The sequence below is a fragment of the Canis lupus genome, chromosome 17 (genome assembly GCF_048164855.1).
Source record: "Canis lupus baileyi chromosome 17, mCanLup2.hap1, whole genome shotgun sequence".
In the NCBI taxonomy this organism is placed as follows: domain Eukaryota; kingdom Metazoa; phylum Chordata; class Mammalia; order Carnivora; family Canidae; genus Canis; species Canis lupus.
Genome location: NC_132854.1, coordinates 19,243,485 through 19,259,209, shown reverse-complemented (window position 1 = coordinate 19,259,209; position 15,725 = coordinate 19,243,485).

The window sequence follows — 15,725 nt, the reverse complement described above, 5'->3', positions numbered from 1 at the left end:
TGGTTTGAGCCTCATAAATGATGTAAAAAATTTTAAATTAGCAACTACAGGAAGCACCAAATTTTGGTTATTAATCTTGGACATAGCCAACTTACCTATTTAAAAATTTCAGACAGGTAAATAGCAGAATAGTTAATAGCAAATTTGAAACTAGATTTTCTGAGTATGAATCACAACTCCACTATTAACAAGCTGTGATGTTAACCAGACACTTAACCCCTCTGGGTCTCAGAGACTTTCAGAAATATGGATGGTAACAGTACCTACCCCATACAGTTTTTGTGAGAATGAATTGTATTAGCAGTGCTTAGAGTGGGGTATATGGATTGGAATCTCAGATTAACCATTTCCCAGACTGTGTCTTGGGTAACCCAACACCTCGATGCCTTAGTTTTCTATTTCTGTAAAATGGGCACAATAACACTAATGACTTCATGATGTTGTAGGAAGGATTGCATGAGTTAATATATGTATAATGCTTAAACCAATGCTCAGCCCATAATAAGCATTATATTTTTGCTGATATTAACAGTATCATCATGTGCTGTTTAATTAAGGAAGTTAATTCATTTTTCTTCCATTTCAGTTCAAAGAGATGAATAAATTGTGTTTGCTTCTTAAATACCTTTCTTTTCATTGTGATTCAGCATAAAAATGTTTATAATATTCTTCTTTTTGTCATTTAGGGAGAATCCAACAAATTGAAAAATATACGCTCAGAGTTTAGGCATTTTACTTAATATAGAGAAAATGTCGAGAGTGTGCTAAATTATTTAGCCACTTCCCTGAAAAGTATGTTCCTGCAAACTTTCTTTCCTCCACTTATTACTAGCATGAAAATTGAACTAGATTTAATTTCATATTCCCCATCTGTAATTACCATCATCTTTCTGAGAGAATGTTTTAGTATTCACTCATATCTGACAGTAAAACCTTGATAACATATAAAGATCTATGACACGTGTAATTTTTTCCCTTATTAGAGGATAGTTTAGGGCTTCCACTTAATTACATACAAGGGAAAAGAAATTGAACTGTAGCTGTAGTTAGCCATACTGATGGCAATTACTATTTGCTGTGAACACGTCCTAACCAAGATTTCATCTCCAAGGCTCTATATCCAAACTGCCATGAGACTGCCTTCGAGTTCTTCAGACATATTAGGCAAGGTGTTTTCTACAGAGAACATTACCTTTACCCTTACTCAAATGGCAGAAGAATCTGCCAAAAACCTAAATTGCTGTGTAATCAGCTTGGTTGGCACACTCAGCAGAGTTGGCAAGACAGAACGAATGTGATAACAAATATCCACTCCTGATGCTGCCCTTTAAAAGAAAACACTTTGGCGCTATTCCATGCTTATCACAAGCCTGGACAGGGGAAAAGTCCATGCGGAAAATACCTGGTATGTGCAAAAGTACCCTGAAATGTCACTATAAGACTATTATGTTAAGGAATTCTGAATATGGAAATTCCATCTCAGACCTCATAACAGTTTTAGTTACCATAATGACCTCATTATGAGGGATTTTTACCCAAAGTAGTTCTACTATGTGAATTCAACACTGATAGGGTTATTTTGCCACATTTTGAAAGCTTCAATAAAGATTGTAATTTTTTATCACTACAGATATCTTTTAAAATCTGAAATGCAACTATTCTATTCTAACTAAAGAGTGAAGCAAGAATCACCAATTGATAGTATTATCTAAAATAACAGGAAAAACACTTGATAAAAAGATTAAAGTATAAAATCTCTTTCTGATATTTGAGAGAGAAGATTCTTTTTTTGTAACCAGTAAAACAAAATTTTAATAAGTTTTCATAACTTGTTTCTGATGAATGTTTTGCAAACATTTTCCAATTTGCATTTCACTAAGGGATGCCACAAATTTCTATAGAATCTATTTAGAGTAATGGTACTTTTTTTGGTCTTTCAAAACTTCAAGAAGCTTAAAACTATAGATTAGAGTACAGATAATATACATATAGAAAGACTATGCATATTATAAGAGGGGTTGATTCCAGATAACAGAAAAAAATAATTCTATACTCCATAAGTCATGGATTTTCCTTCCTTTATTCAGTATTTTAAAAACCATTCAGTAGACATTTTCTGTGGTTTCCATTTTATTAGATGATGGCTCCAAAAACTGATGTGTTTGACTATAACTCACAACAGCGACTGAATCATCTATCTGTGAAGTTCCACTGATTATGATAAAACATCTTCTGACATTTAATTTGTTTAGAATTAGACATTTACTATGACAAATTCTGTCATGGCCAAAGGTTCGAGGTTTCCAAAACCATTCTAGAAAGACAGTCTGTCTTTTCTCAGTTCATTATCTTTTTATCTCTTGTAACTCTTACCAGGAAATTAGCAGCATACTATTCAGAGAAATGGCCCAAAATATAGGAGTCTCCACTTGACCATAGGGGATGCATTCTAAAAACCCCCAGTGGGTGACTGAAACCACAGATAGTACTGAATACTATCTATACTATGTTCTTTCCTATACATAAATACCTTTGATAAAGTCGAATTTATAAATTAGTTACAGTAAAGGATTAACAACAGTCACTAATAATAAAATAGAAAAATTATAATATACTGTAATAAAAGTTATGTGAATATGGTCTCTCTCTCTCTCTCAAAATATCTTATTGTACTGTACTCACCCATCTTCATATGACGTGAAAGAATAAAATGTCTACTTGATGAGATGAAGTAAAGTGAATGAGGTAGGCATTGTGACATAGCATTAGGCTACCAGTGACTTCCTGACATATATCAGAAGGAAGATCATCTGCCTCCAGACCGCAGTTGATCTTGGGTAACTAAAACTACAGAAAGCAAAACTGAGAATCGGGGTGGGGGGGACATTACAAATTTATAGTGTTTCTGGGGGCATGAGAAAACTGCAAAAGTCCAGAAGATGCAGCATATTCCAGGCCTCTCTAATATAAAGAGACACACTAATCTATTGAGAAATTGAAAAAGTACATAATTAATTTTAATTGCAATCATGAAATGTCATATAGAATTGGTAAGAAAAAATGTTCCAAATCTCTACCATAGCTTAGAAAATATGTAAGAATAATTACTGCCAGGGGTGTAGATAGAAATTGGAATACAATTCTTTTCTGCTTATGGGTCTTCAAAATTATGAAGAGAACTGACAGTACCCAACTCTCCAGAGATTCAATTTTAAGAGAGTCCAAGGCCAGAGCTCTCTGAAAAACACACATCTATTTTTAATTTATTTTTCTTCTCCATTTCTTCACCTTGGAGCCAACTGGTTAAACATTACCTCATCCCATGCTGAAAAACTACTTTTACATTGATTTCTGCATACATCCTAAAACTCTTGAGTCCTCTAGATTCTAGATCTTGGTATTTATAGAATAGACTTTGGAATTCAAGGAGTCTTTTTCTCCTGAGTCTAATCCTTATAAATGAAAATCTGACTTTCACATCTCTTTCTGCTATCCACTTTAAAAATGATGTGGTATAATACAAAAATATATTTGGTCTTTGTCCTCAGTTCCTAATACAGACCTCCAAAAACCTTTGAACTTTCCTGAGCAAAAGGAATGTCTTGGGATCTCTGGGTGGCACAGTGGTTTGGCGCCTGCCTTTGGCCCAGGGTGTGATCCTGGGGACCCAGGATCGAGTCCCACATCGGGCTCCTGGTGCATGGAGCCTGCTTCTCCCTCTACCTGTGTCTCTGCCTCTCTCTTTAAAAAAAAGAAAAAAAGAAAAAAAAAAAAAAAGGAATGTCTTTTTAACTCATAACCAGTGCCCCCGGATCACACCTGAGTATTATAATGGGATGACTTAGGTAGGATCCCTCTTGGGCCTTGGGATGGGGAAATTTCCTCTGCCTATGTCTCTGCCTCTCTCTGTGTGTCTCTCATGAATAAATAAATAAATAAAACCTTTTTAAAAAACCGAATAATGAGATTCTTCAGAGAGCTTCTAGGCTGGTAAACACATCAAGGTGCTAAGAGGGAGAATGGTTTGCTCAGAGGAGCGAAGCTCCACACACCTACTCTCCCATGTTTGGACCTCACACCTCGTTAATTTAGTTGTTCTTGCTTTGTATCCTTTATAATGAATGAGTACATGTAAGTAAACTTTGTTCCTGAGTTTTGTGAACCTCTCTACCAATTCGTGAAGACTGAGGAGGTGGTTGAAGGAACCCCTGAGGTTTATCCAGTTGTCAAAGGTGGCCCAGGACTCGTGACTGGCAACTGAAGTGGAGGCAGTCTTGTGAAACAGATTCTTTAAACTGTAGGGTTTGTGCTAACTCTGGATTGTTGTTGTCAGAATTGGGTTGAATGCCTGGATAGTGATGGGTATCTAGAGAATCAGGGAACTGGCTGTTGGTGTCAAAAACCACCTTAGAACATGGTGATTTTGAAAGTCTAAACTAAGCAATGCCTTCATCATTCATTGCCGCATGACCACTGCACCCTTTCCCCATTTCTATTCCAAGCATATATGTTTCAGCATCAATCAAGGAAGCACCGTAAAGCATGAGTACTACTTAAGGTGGAAACTAAATCTTACTATGGCCTGAATTGTATTTCTCTAAATTTCAAATGTTGAAGTCCTAACCTCCAAGGTGACCATATTTCGAATAGGGACTTTAAGGAGCATATTAAGGTTAGGTGAGGCTATAAAGGTAGGATCCTAATCCACTAGGGTTCATGTCCTTAGAAGAAAGGGTCATCTTTAATGTCTCTCCCTTTCTGCACACACCCAGAGAAAAGGCCACATGAGAATACAGCAAGAAAGACGCTGTCTGCAAGTCAGGAAAAGAGCTCTTGCCAGAAACCAAACCAAATTAGCCACCACCTCGATTTAAAACTTGTAGCTTCCAGAACTGTGAGAAGCTTCTGTTTGTTTAAGCTCTCTAGTCTCTAGCATTCTGTAAGGGCAGCTGACTAGTACAATCTGACAAAATTTCAAAAATATTAACACATTCTGGTCAATATCTAAATTATTCTAGCCTAAAGACTGACTTTTTTTCCTTATAGATAAAACAGTATTGTGACATCAGGGCCAGGGCAGATAATTCAATCACTCTGACTCACCACTTCTGTTAGCTAACTGCTAAAATAATTCTAGAATAACAATTATAGAAATATTGATGATATTTTTGCTTTAAGTCATAACACTGTAGAGTTTTCAAATAAAAATTCAATCATTAATTTTCATTTTAATGTATGTATTACTGTGAAGACAGACATAGTTCCTTCCTCATGTTGTTTCTAGTTTTGTAAGAGGATCGACATTTAACCACATAATTCTCAGAAGTTCAAGAGAATTTTGTAATCCATGCACATTATTCCACATTTGTTGGCACCAGGTTGATGCTTGAAAAGTAGAAGAATCCCATGAGAGCTCCTTTTTAAATAAAATGCACAGAAATATACCTAGTCTTATCACATATATACTGTGCTTCAGAAATGCATTGAGTTTGGAGTATCTGGGTGGCTCAGTCAGTTGAGTGTCCCACACTTGATCTCTGCTCAGGTCTTGATCTCACAGCTGGGGGTTCAAGTTCCATGTTGGGCTCCATGCTGGACTTGGACCTACCTTAAAAAAAGAAGAAAAATAAAAGAAATGCCTTGAGGTTATATAATTTTATAATTAACATTTTATATGATAATTCAAGAATTACTAATAAAAAGGCCAATAGAACTAGAAGGACTGATTTATGAAGTAAGATTGAAAAGAGTAAATGCTGGGGCACCGGGTGGCTCAGTTGGTTAAGCAGCTGCCTTCAGCTCAGTTCATGATCTCTGGGCTGTAGGATCAAGCTCCACATTGGGGATCACCACTGAGCAGGGAGTATGCTTCTCCCTCTCTCTCTATCCCTGCTCATACTCTCTCTTTCATAAATAAATAAAATCTTAGGACATCTGGGTGGCTCAGTGGTTGAACGTCTGCCTTTGGCTCAGGGCATGATCCTGGGATTATGGATCGAGTCCTACATCGGAGAAGCCTGCTTCTCCCTCTGCCTATGTCTCTGCCTCTCTCTCTCTATGTCTGTCTCTCATGAATAAATAAATAAATCTTTAAAAAATAAAATAAAATCTTAAAAAAGAGTGTAAATGCTTATAGCTTGACCACATAAAAACTGAGAGAGAATAATAGAAAATATAGATTAAAATTAGAAAATAGAAATAGAATAGAGAATATACCAATAGAAAAAATTAAAAATATTTAGAAATTTCAATAATGAGATAAAAGTAAGGAAATTGTTTTTACATTGCAGAAAATGAACACCAGCTTCATTATTAGAGATGCCGTAAAAAAGGTCTTTAAAATGAGACATAAGCTCAAAATTGAGGGAAAAAATTCCAGTGACAATCTGGTCACTAAAAGCAAGGTAACCATGGGACAATTTATCCATTCATTGTTATTAGCATTGAAAGCATTTATGGTAGTAGAGATATTGGGAAGGTTTTCTAATAGATTGGGAAAAAATTCACCAGGGGAAAAAAATCAAGGAAAAGTTAGACCAGAACTTCTCAAAGCCAAGGAATATATATTCTTGCTCTGATTTGTAATTCTTTCATAGACAATTCAGGCAAGAATAAAGTATTTTCTTTCTGCTATGAAAATAAGCCTCAGGACCCTATTAATGATGGTGCCAGAAATGGCACGGTAAAACCATTAGGTTGCTTGTTTTAGTCTTCTGGTCAGTTGATGTAAGGAAATGGAAAATGCTGTGTTTTTCCATAGAACTCTAAAAAGTACTTCACCAAGGAGTCCCCAATCTACTTATCATCCTCAACAAATAAAGTGGATTCACCTAGAATTAGGAGCTGGTGACATGAATTATAATATTCCCAAATTAAAAAAAATAATTACATGATTTTAAAGTGAGCCCATAGGTCTATCAAATCAGTGAAGAAAACCAAAAGCCTTTTAAAATTACACATCAGAAAGAAAAAAATTTGGATAAATATTTTAAATAGCACTCAATCATTAATAGTGCAGTGTAATTTTTGCTCCTCCCCGAAATATTCTCAATTTTATTTTTTTTATTTTTTTAAAATATTTTATTTATTTATTCATGAGAAACACACACACACACACACACACACACACACACAGAGATAGAGGCAGAGACACAGGCAGAGGGAGAAGCAGGCTCCATGCAGGGAGCCTGACATGGGACTCAATCCCAGGTCTCCAGGATCAGGCCCTGGACTGAAGGTTACGTTAAACTGCTGAGCCACCCGGGCTGCCCAATAATCTCAATTTTAAAGATGCTTTAAAGAAAAAAGAAAATGGAAGAAGCCAGGCAATCACATTGCTCTAGCCCAAAGGTAAGCCAGGGCTTAATACCTATGGTATTCCATGCTCAAACAGCAAAGGTAAGACAGCAATATTTTGGCAAAGTTTACAAAGGAAGTTCCTCAGAATATGAATTAATACATTTAAGCAATCAATGTACTATTCATGCCCAAGTTATTTTTTGACATCTTCAAATGCCAAGATAAATGCTGCAACTTTGGTAAACTCAAAGACGCATCTTTTCCTTCTTTTCCTGGTCTTTACTGGAGCTACACTTGTCCGAATAGGACATACCTTGGAATTTTAAAATTGCTTGCTTCTTAACAAGAAGAAGGCCCTCAAAAAGGCTTTGATCTAAAAGTAATACTGCACTTTAAAAAATTGAAGAATAGGCAACAGCAATGGTCAATGTAGAAGCCTTTGATCCTTGTGAATTAGACCCTTTGGGATATCCAAAAAATAAGAACTAGGGTTCAAATATTCTGTGAGAAAGAAATATGCAAGAATTTAGGTTTATAGGCTCCTCAAACTTAATAATTGTGCGATTTCCTCTCTCCAACAGTGAATTTTTAAATTAATTTGGTAATTCTTTTAGTTTAGTAAGTTGTTTGGAATTGTCATTAGAGAATATTTTATTATCATTTGAAGAGAAAATTTTCTTCCACCATCATTAATCAATTATTAATTTTGAATTAAAAACATTTAGGTTAATAAAGGTATATGCTATGGATATAGATATCAAATCCAAAATTAATAGAAATAAAAACAAAAGTTCTTGGTTGATTTTTCTTTGATTGCTAGGAATGCATAAATTGATCATGGCTATTTTTAACTTATGTTAGAAATGGTGGTTAAAATATGGGATTCTACGATGTTTTGTAAACCATGTTCTAAGAAACCATTGGATAGAGTTCCACAATCATGAATTCAACAAAAATGCTGAATTTTAATTAGAATTTAAAATCTACATTAAACTATTCTAAACACACACACACACACACACACACACACACACACATATTCCAAAAGAAATTGGAAGGAGACAGATAGACATGGGTTCAAACTCTGATCCTTCTATAGTTTGAAGTTGAGTAATGTATTTACTCTTCTTCATTCTCGATTTTCCTATCTAGAAATGGAAATAATGCTAATATATATCTACGAGCTATTGACTGCATTAAATAAGTTACTACAAGGAAAAAATGCAGCATAGTGCTTTAGAGCTCTGTTTCTGTAACAGTGGTTCTCTGAATATGATCCCTGTCTAGTAGCAACAGTGTCAGCTGGGAACCTGTTATAAAAGCAAATTTTTAAGCCCCACTCCAGTCAGGGTGGGACCAACCAGCAATTTGTGTGTTAACAAGCCCTACAGCTGACTCTTGATACATACTAGATTTGAGGACCACAATTTTTTTTTTTACAATTTTTTATTATTGTTACATTTCATTGTGAAATAGGATCACCTAATAATATGCTTAAATAGTTCAAGTGCAATAAAATGCTTAGATTACATTTAAGTTCAAGGTAGAGAAAATAGAAATTGAATTTAAATCCATAGAATTTAAGAAAAAAAGAAAAACAAATGAGCAAAGGGGCGGGGAAGAGAGAGAGAGAGAGAGGCAAACCAAGAAACAGTCTCTTAACTATAGAGAACAAACTGATGGTTATCAGAGGGGAGGGGGCAAGAGGATGGGGTTAAATAGTTCATGCGGATGAAGGAATGCACCTGTCATGATGAGCACTGGATGTTGTACAGAAGTGTTGAATAAATTGTACATCTGAAACTAACATTACACTATATGTTAACTCTGGAATTTAATTAAAAAATTTTAAAAAGTTAAGATCTATAGAAAGGTGTCCAATTTATACTTACTTATAAATTCCGAAGAACCCCTGTTACCTTTTCTTCATAAGATCAAACTTGTTGAAGCAGACACACTAAAAATAAAATTGATTCACCGTGATCATTTGTGTGGTTTTAAAATTCAAAGATTAGAAAAACCCAACGTTTCCTCTAATCTGCTGATTTTATTCCTTTTGTAGTCCAAATGTCCACACAGGGCAAGGCTTGAATACTAAGTATGACACATCAGTATTTTTTTCATCCTTTATATCTCAGAAAGGTTCAAAGAGAGGCAAACGTGCCAATATGCATATGGCCTGACATTTAGTTCTTTAATGCTGTGACAAAGAAGAGCTATTGAGGATTAAGATGCAGAGAATGGAGATGTTCATGCCTCGGTGAGATGGTCATGAATACGACAGCGAGCATCTGCTTCTTTACAGCCCAAGGCCCTGGAACTTCACAGCAATCTGATTATACCATCTGTAAGCATGGGAACTGTTTTTAAGTGTCTTAATTTGCAGTTTATCATATTTATTCTGTTTTGCCATTATTATCTTTTTCCATAATAATAACATATGAAAGTCGTGAGCATCCAGAATTTTCTTTGTGGGAAGAGTTTTGGCTAACGGGGTTTGGCTCCCTCTTTCTTTGATTTGCTAAGTTGTATCTTTTCTAAGACCTTGCCTGTTTTATCCAAGTGTTCCCATGTGTTGATCTAACGGCTGTTCATTAAGTCTTCACATTACCTTTTAAAATCTCTGTAACATCTAGAATTAGGCCTCCTTTTTCATTCTAGTATCATTTGTGCCTTATTGGTGAGGCATGATTGGTGAGTATCATTGCCCAAATTTGCTTTTTTTAAAAAAATTAATTTTTCAAAGAACAACCATTTGGCTTTATTCAAACTTCCTAATATTTATTGTTATAACATTAACTTCTGGTTTTATCTACATCATTAGGTTCCTTTTTTATTTGGACTTGTTTTGGATTTCTTCTTTTAACTTATGAAATTGATGTGCATCTCATTAATTTTCAGCTTCTTTTCTAATAATGTCTTAGCTGCTTTCTAATAGTTAAAGATAGAGTAGTATTTTCCTTATAAATTCCCTTATTTTTTAATTTTCTATACCTGTAGTAATTTATTTCGTAACACAGTATTTTTTTAGTTAATCTCTTAATTTACAAAGATATGGAAATATTCTACTTCATTTCATTATTGACTGCTAGTTGAATTCTGGGTGAATCATATATGGATCATGAAAGCAACCCTTCAAAACATGTGAAAACTTGCCTTATGATCAAGTTCTATGTGGTCAACTTTGGTAAATGTCCTATGTGTGTCTGAAAAGGTGTATCCTGTACTTATGTGTTGCTGTTCTATTTGTATTCATTAATGATCTAATTTGTGATTTGTTCATTGCATCCTATAAATCTATATTCTTAACTGATTTTGTTTACTTTTAATCAATTTCTGAAGATATTTGTTATATTCCTTTTTTTAGGTCCTTTTTTTAATATAAATTTATTTTTTATTGGTGTTCAATTTGCCAACATATAGAATAACACCCAGTGCTCATCCCGTCAAGTGCCCACCTCAGTGCCCGTCACCCAGTCACCACCACCCCCCGCCCACCTCCCCTTGCACCACCCCTAGTTCGTTTCCCAGAGTTAGGAGTCTTTCATGTTCTGTCTCCCTTTCTGATATTTCCCACTAATTTTTTTCTCCTTTCCCCTTTATTCGCTTTCACTATTTTTTATATTCCCCAAATGAATGAGACCATATAATGTTTGTCCTTCTCTGATTGACTTATTTCACTCAGCATAATACCCTCCAGTTCCATCCATGTTTAAGCAAATGGTGGGTATTTGTCGTTTCTAATGGCTGAGTAATATTCCATTGTATACAGAGACCACATCTTCTTTATCCACTCATCTTTCGATGGACACGGAAGCTCCTTCCACAGTTTGGCTATTGAGGATATTGCTGCTATAAACATCGGGGTGCAGGTGTCCCCACGTTTCATTGCATCTGTATCTTTGGGGTAAATCCCCAGCAGTGCAATTGCTGGGTCAGAGGGTAGATCTATTTTTAACTCTTTGAGGAACCTCCACACAATTTTCCGGAGTGGTTGTACCAGTTCACATTCCCACCAACAGTGCAGGAGGGTTCCCCTGCACTGTCACACATAGGGCATTTCTCCTGCTATGTGGATTTCTCAGTGTTCTCTTTCTTTTTGCATTTTCTTTGTATAATTCTGGACTATATATATATATATATATATATATATATATATATATAGCATATATTATATACTTACATACTTATATATGTAAGTATATAATATATATAGTGTGTATATATGTGTGTGTGTGTGTGTGTGTGTATATATATATATATATATTTTACTTTTGACAAATTTATTTAATTTAGTGTGGTAGAAAAAGCACCATTCCAATAAATGTATCATTGGAGTTTAAATGTCATTACCTGGCTTTGTCTTTGTTCTTTGGAAGAAATAACTTCCTTAAAGAGCCTCACTGGCTTTATAAAAATCTTAAATAATTAACAGAAAGGAAAAATTTTTAACTGTCTTTTTTACAATAAAAAGATACATACCTTTGTGTATACACAACCCCCCTATTGTCCTAACAAATTGAAACTGTTCGGACTATAATGTGACCATTTTTATCTCTGGTAATTCTCTGGATCTTGGATTTTATTTTGTCTGACATTCAAATATATTTTCTAGCTTTTTATTTTATTTATTTATTCATGAGAGACACACACAGAGAGAGGCAGAGACATAGGCAGAGGGAGAAGCAGGCTTCATACAGGAAACCCAATGTAGGATCCCCAGACCCCAGGATCATGCCCTGAGCCAAAGGCAGACGTTCAACCACTGAGCCACCCAGGCATCCTAGATTTTTTAGCTTTATTTTAGATTTTATTTGCATGGTTACCTTTTCCCACCCTTTCACTTTTACTTTTTTACATAGCCTTATAGTGTAGACGTGCCTTCCACAATGTTTTTCATTCAAATGATTTTACTTAACAATCTTTGTGTCTAAATTGGGTCAGTTAGACAATTTACATTTAGTATAATTACTGATATATTTAAGTCATCTAGCTTATTTGAAGCTAATTGCCCTGCCTCTTAAATGTTTCTTTATCTATCCTATCCTTTCTTCTTTTGGAAGGAAGGTCAATAATAATGATGCCATAGTAGGTTGAAATACTAAGAATTAAAACACACGATAACACCAACACATACACTGGACTGAGTAAGTGTCACATCCCTGTATTATCCAGAAAGAGACAATTTTGTTGATTAATAATAGAAAAATTAAAGATTCATGTTATAACTTATAAGCAAACTGATAAAAGGAATGAAGTACATAACTTTCAAACTATTAGAGGGAAACCATATGTGAAATAGATTAATCAATCCACCTTTATTATTCTTCACATCTTTGTGAAACTTATTCATTCATGATCCAAGAAAACCTCCCATACCAGTTAACTTTTCTCTCTGAAAAGTATGCTCTGAGTTATCTCTTTTGATCTTTCTTCCACCTAATTGTCTTTCAGCTGTATGTTATCAGTTGTTAAGACCATTTATTGAGTCTTCAATATTTGTCATTGTAATTTTTATTTCTAGAAGTTATATTTCATGCTTTTACAAATCTCCTTGGTCAGTTTTTAGTACTTGTATGTTGTCTCCAACTACATACAAGTTGTCTTTTACTTCTTTGAACCTAAAAAGAATAGCTTCCTAACCTGTGGTTGATATAGTTCCCATATATGAGGTGTTTGAGAATGTATTTAAGTTTTCAAATTTTTTTGCCAGTTCTCTCTGTGTACCTCTTTCTATGCATAGGTTTATTTTTCATTGGTGCTGCTGAATATGCCTCAAAAAATGATTTGTGAGGAATCTTTGATACCTGCAACAAAAGGATATTTTTCAAATATAATATCTATTTGTTTTTGCCAAAAATTTATGGAAACTACAAGTCTGGGTCTTTTTCAAAATAACTTCATGGCCCCGCTTAAGGGATTTTGAACTTTACCCAGCTGATGTGAATTTGTGCTGCACAACTTGTAAGAACCATCTAACTGTGATTAGTTCATGGAGACTTGTTTCCACACCTGACCTCCTGAGCACAAAGGCAACATTTTTGGAGGCTCATAGGTGCTGGCTGTTTGACTTTTCCTGAAAACCTTGGATAGATAAATCTGGAGTATCAAAGATTAGCAAACATTTCTGACCATGGGCCAATTGGCTTCAAAAGTAATAAAGATGAGCTTAGCTTTCTCCTGAGTTATTTCTCATTTTAGACAAGAAAGAATGTATATACCTCCTCTTTTCCATCATTGGTTTCTCTTTGTTCTTTAAATGAGCTGTTCTTATTTAAGAGAATGGCATTTTAGATGTGATATACAGGAAAACATCTTTGTAAGAACATGATTTCGTCAGCATTGGACACTAAAATAGGAATAATTCACATCATTCTTACCTTTTATTAACATCATCCATGTAACCATTTGACCTGATGTTTATTGAGTGTCTACTCTCTGCCATTACTACTCAACATGTGGCTTTTATCATTTAGGAACTTTAAGGAGAAATATTGAGTGATTAGATCAGTTTCAATTTTTAAAAAAATCAAAATGTATAATAAAGTGTAATTTTAGGGATACCTGAGTGGCTCAGTGGTTGAGTGTCTGCTTTTGGTTCAGGGTGTGATCCTGGGGTCCTGGGACAAGTCCTGCATTGGGCTCCCCACAGGGAGCCTGCTTCTCCCTCTGCGTATGTCTCTGCCTCTCTCTTTGTGTCTCTCATGAATAAATAAATAAAATCTTTAAAAAATAAAATAATGTGTAATTTTAGGTCATGGTGGATATGCTCTAAATCTCGATAATAAATGTATTATCAAGTAAAACAAGAAATAAAAGTATGATCCAAAATTTTGTAGGAAATCTAATATGTGTTTAGTAGACTTTTTTGATATCATTCAAAAAGATCTTGTTTTGAAAAGAAGAAAAACATTGAGAAGAAGTCACTTAAATCAAAGTTGAGCTCTAGCAAGGACATCTAAAATTACTGTGTGAGGACAAATGAAATCTTCACATTAGTATTTAAAAGTGCCACATTTTTGCATCTTATAATCTCAGTATTAGTTTGTGACATAGAAGTATTATTAAGAGTACATAAAAGGATTTCCTTAAAACTTATTTTTTAAAAATTATGGAGCACCCCATAAACTTTTGGATAAATGGAAAACTCAATGAACAAAAGGTTATCTAAACATAAACTCTGCTGAAAACAACTGCAAGACCTAATTTTAAAACATTCTGTAACATAATTGAAGCAGTAATTACCTGACTTCAGGATGAACAGTAGGAGGCACTTTTTTTTCTCAGCATATCACATAATTTTTACCTAAGAAAATACTCCCTTTACATTTCTAACAACAGTTTTGATGGATAGGAACAGGAAGCATTTGCACTATAATTTTTCAGTGCATTATAATAAAGTGAATGTTTTCTAAATGTCATAGTTTAAATTTCATGGGGCGTGAAATCTCCTTTGAAATGAAATTTAAAGCCTTTTTCAAATAAGAAGACTAATCTTACAGTCAAAAACACTTTATATTCCCAGACATTATTAACCTTGGAGTACTGCTTGCAAGATGATAATACTTTCTGACATATTAAGATTAAATTTGTCTTTATATAATTATGTTAAAGAATACATTTAAAATAGATCAGATTGCAAAAGAAGTGTTAAGTGTGTGCAACAGTAGGATTTCCATTTACTAATAATAAATTTAACTATCATCATTTATATGGTAATGTTAACACATATTTGAATAGATCACCTCTAAAGAAAATTATTTTGGGGTGGATCATGGTGCTTAATGTCAAAAATGGCAACATTGAATAATAATCTAAAAAAGAGTCGACATTAACTTCCCATACTACTTATAAATATGAAAAAGCACAATTATTTTTATTGATGAAGTACAAAGTTATTTTCATCTAATCAAGAGCTATTTTAGTACATCTCAAAATATTTTAAAACATGGTTTAAAAATACATTAGTTATACTTTTGAACAGCTAGTTTCCACAGTTTGTTTTCAATGACAACAGGCTGTACCTGAAATTTTTTGCAATGAGAATGTGTGGTGACTGGCCATTTTTCTGAGATATGGGCTGTCAATGCCAAAACCATTTTAAATATGAAAGGCAGTGATGCCATTATGTTTTTATCCACTTCAAGGTCTTGAAATCTTAATGACAACATAAAGTATTATGTATCTTTTACAATTTTTAATCCTTCATAATAAGACTAATAGCAATGTCCATTTTTGTGAACCTAATGTTTTAAAAAAGGACCACAGATAACAAATTAAATGAAAAATTAGGTGAAAAAAAGATAGTAAGGACTGGCCCACCAACTTCATGCTCTGTGAGCAGGGAAAACTCAACCTCCTGTAGGGTAATGAATATTCCATACTATGCTGATTACTGACTTCCACGCCTCTCTTCAATGCTTTTT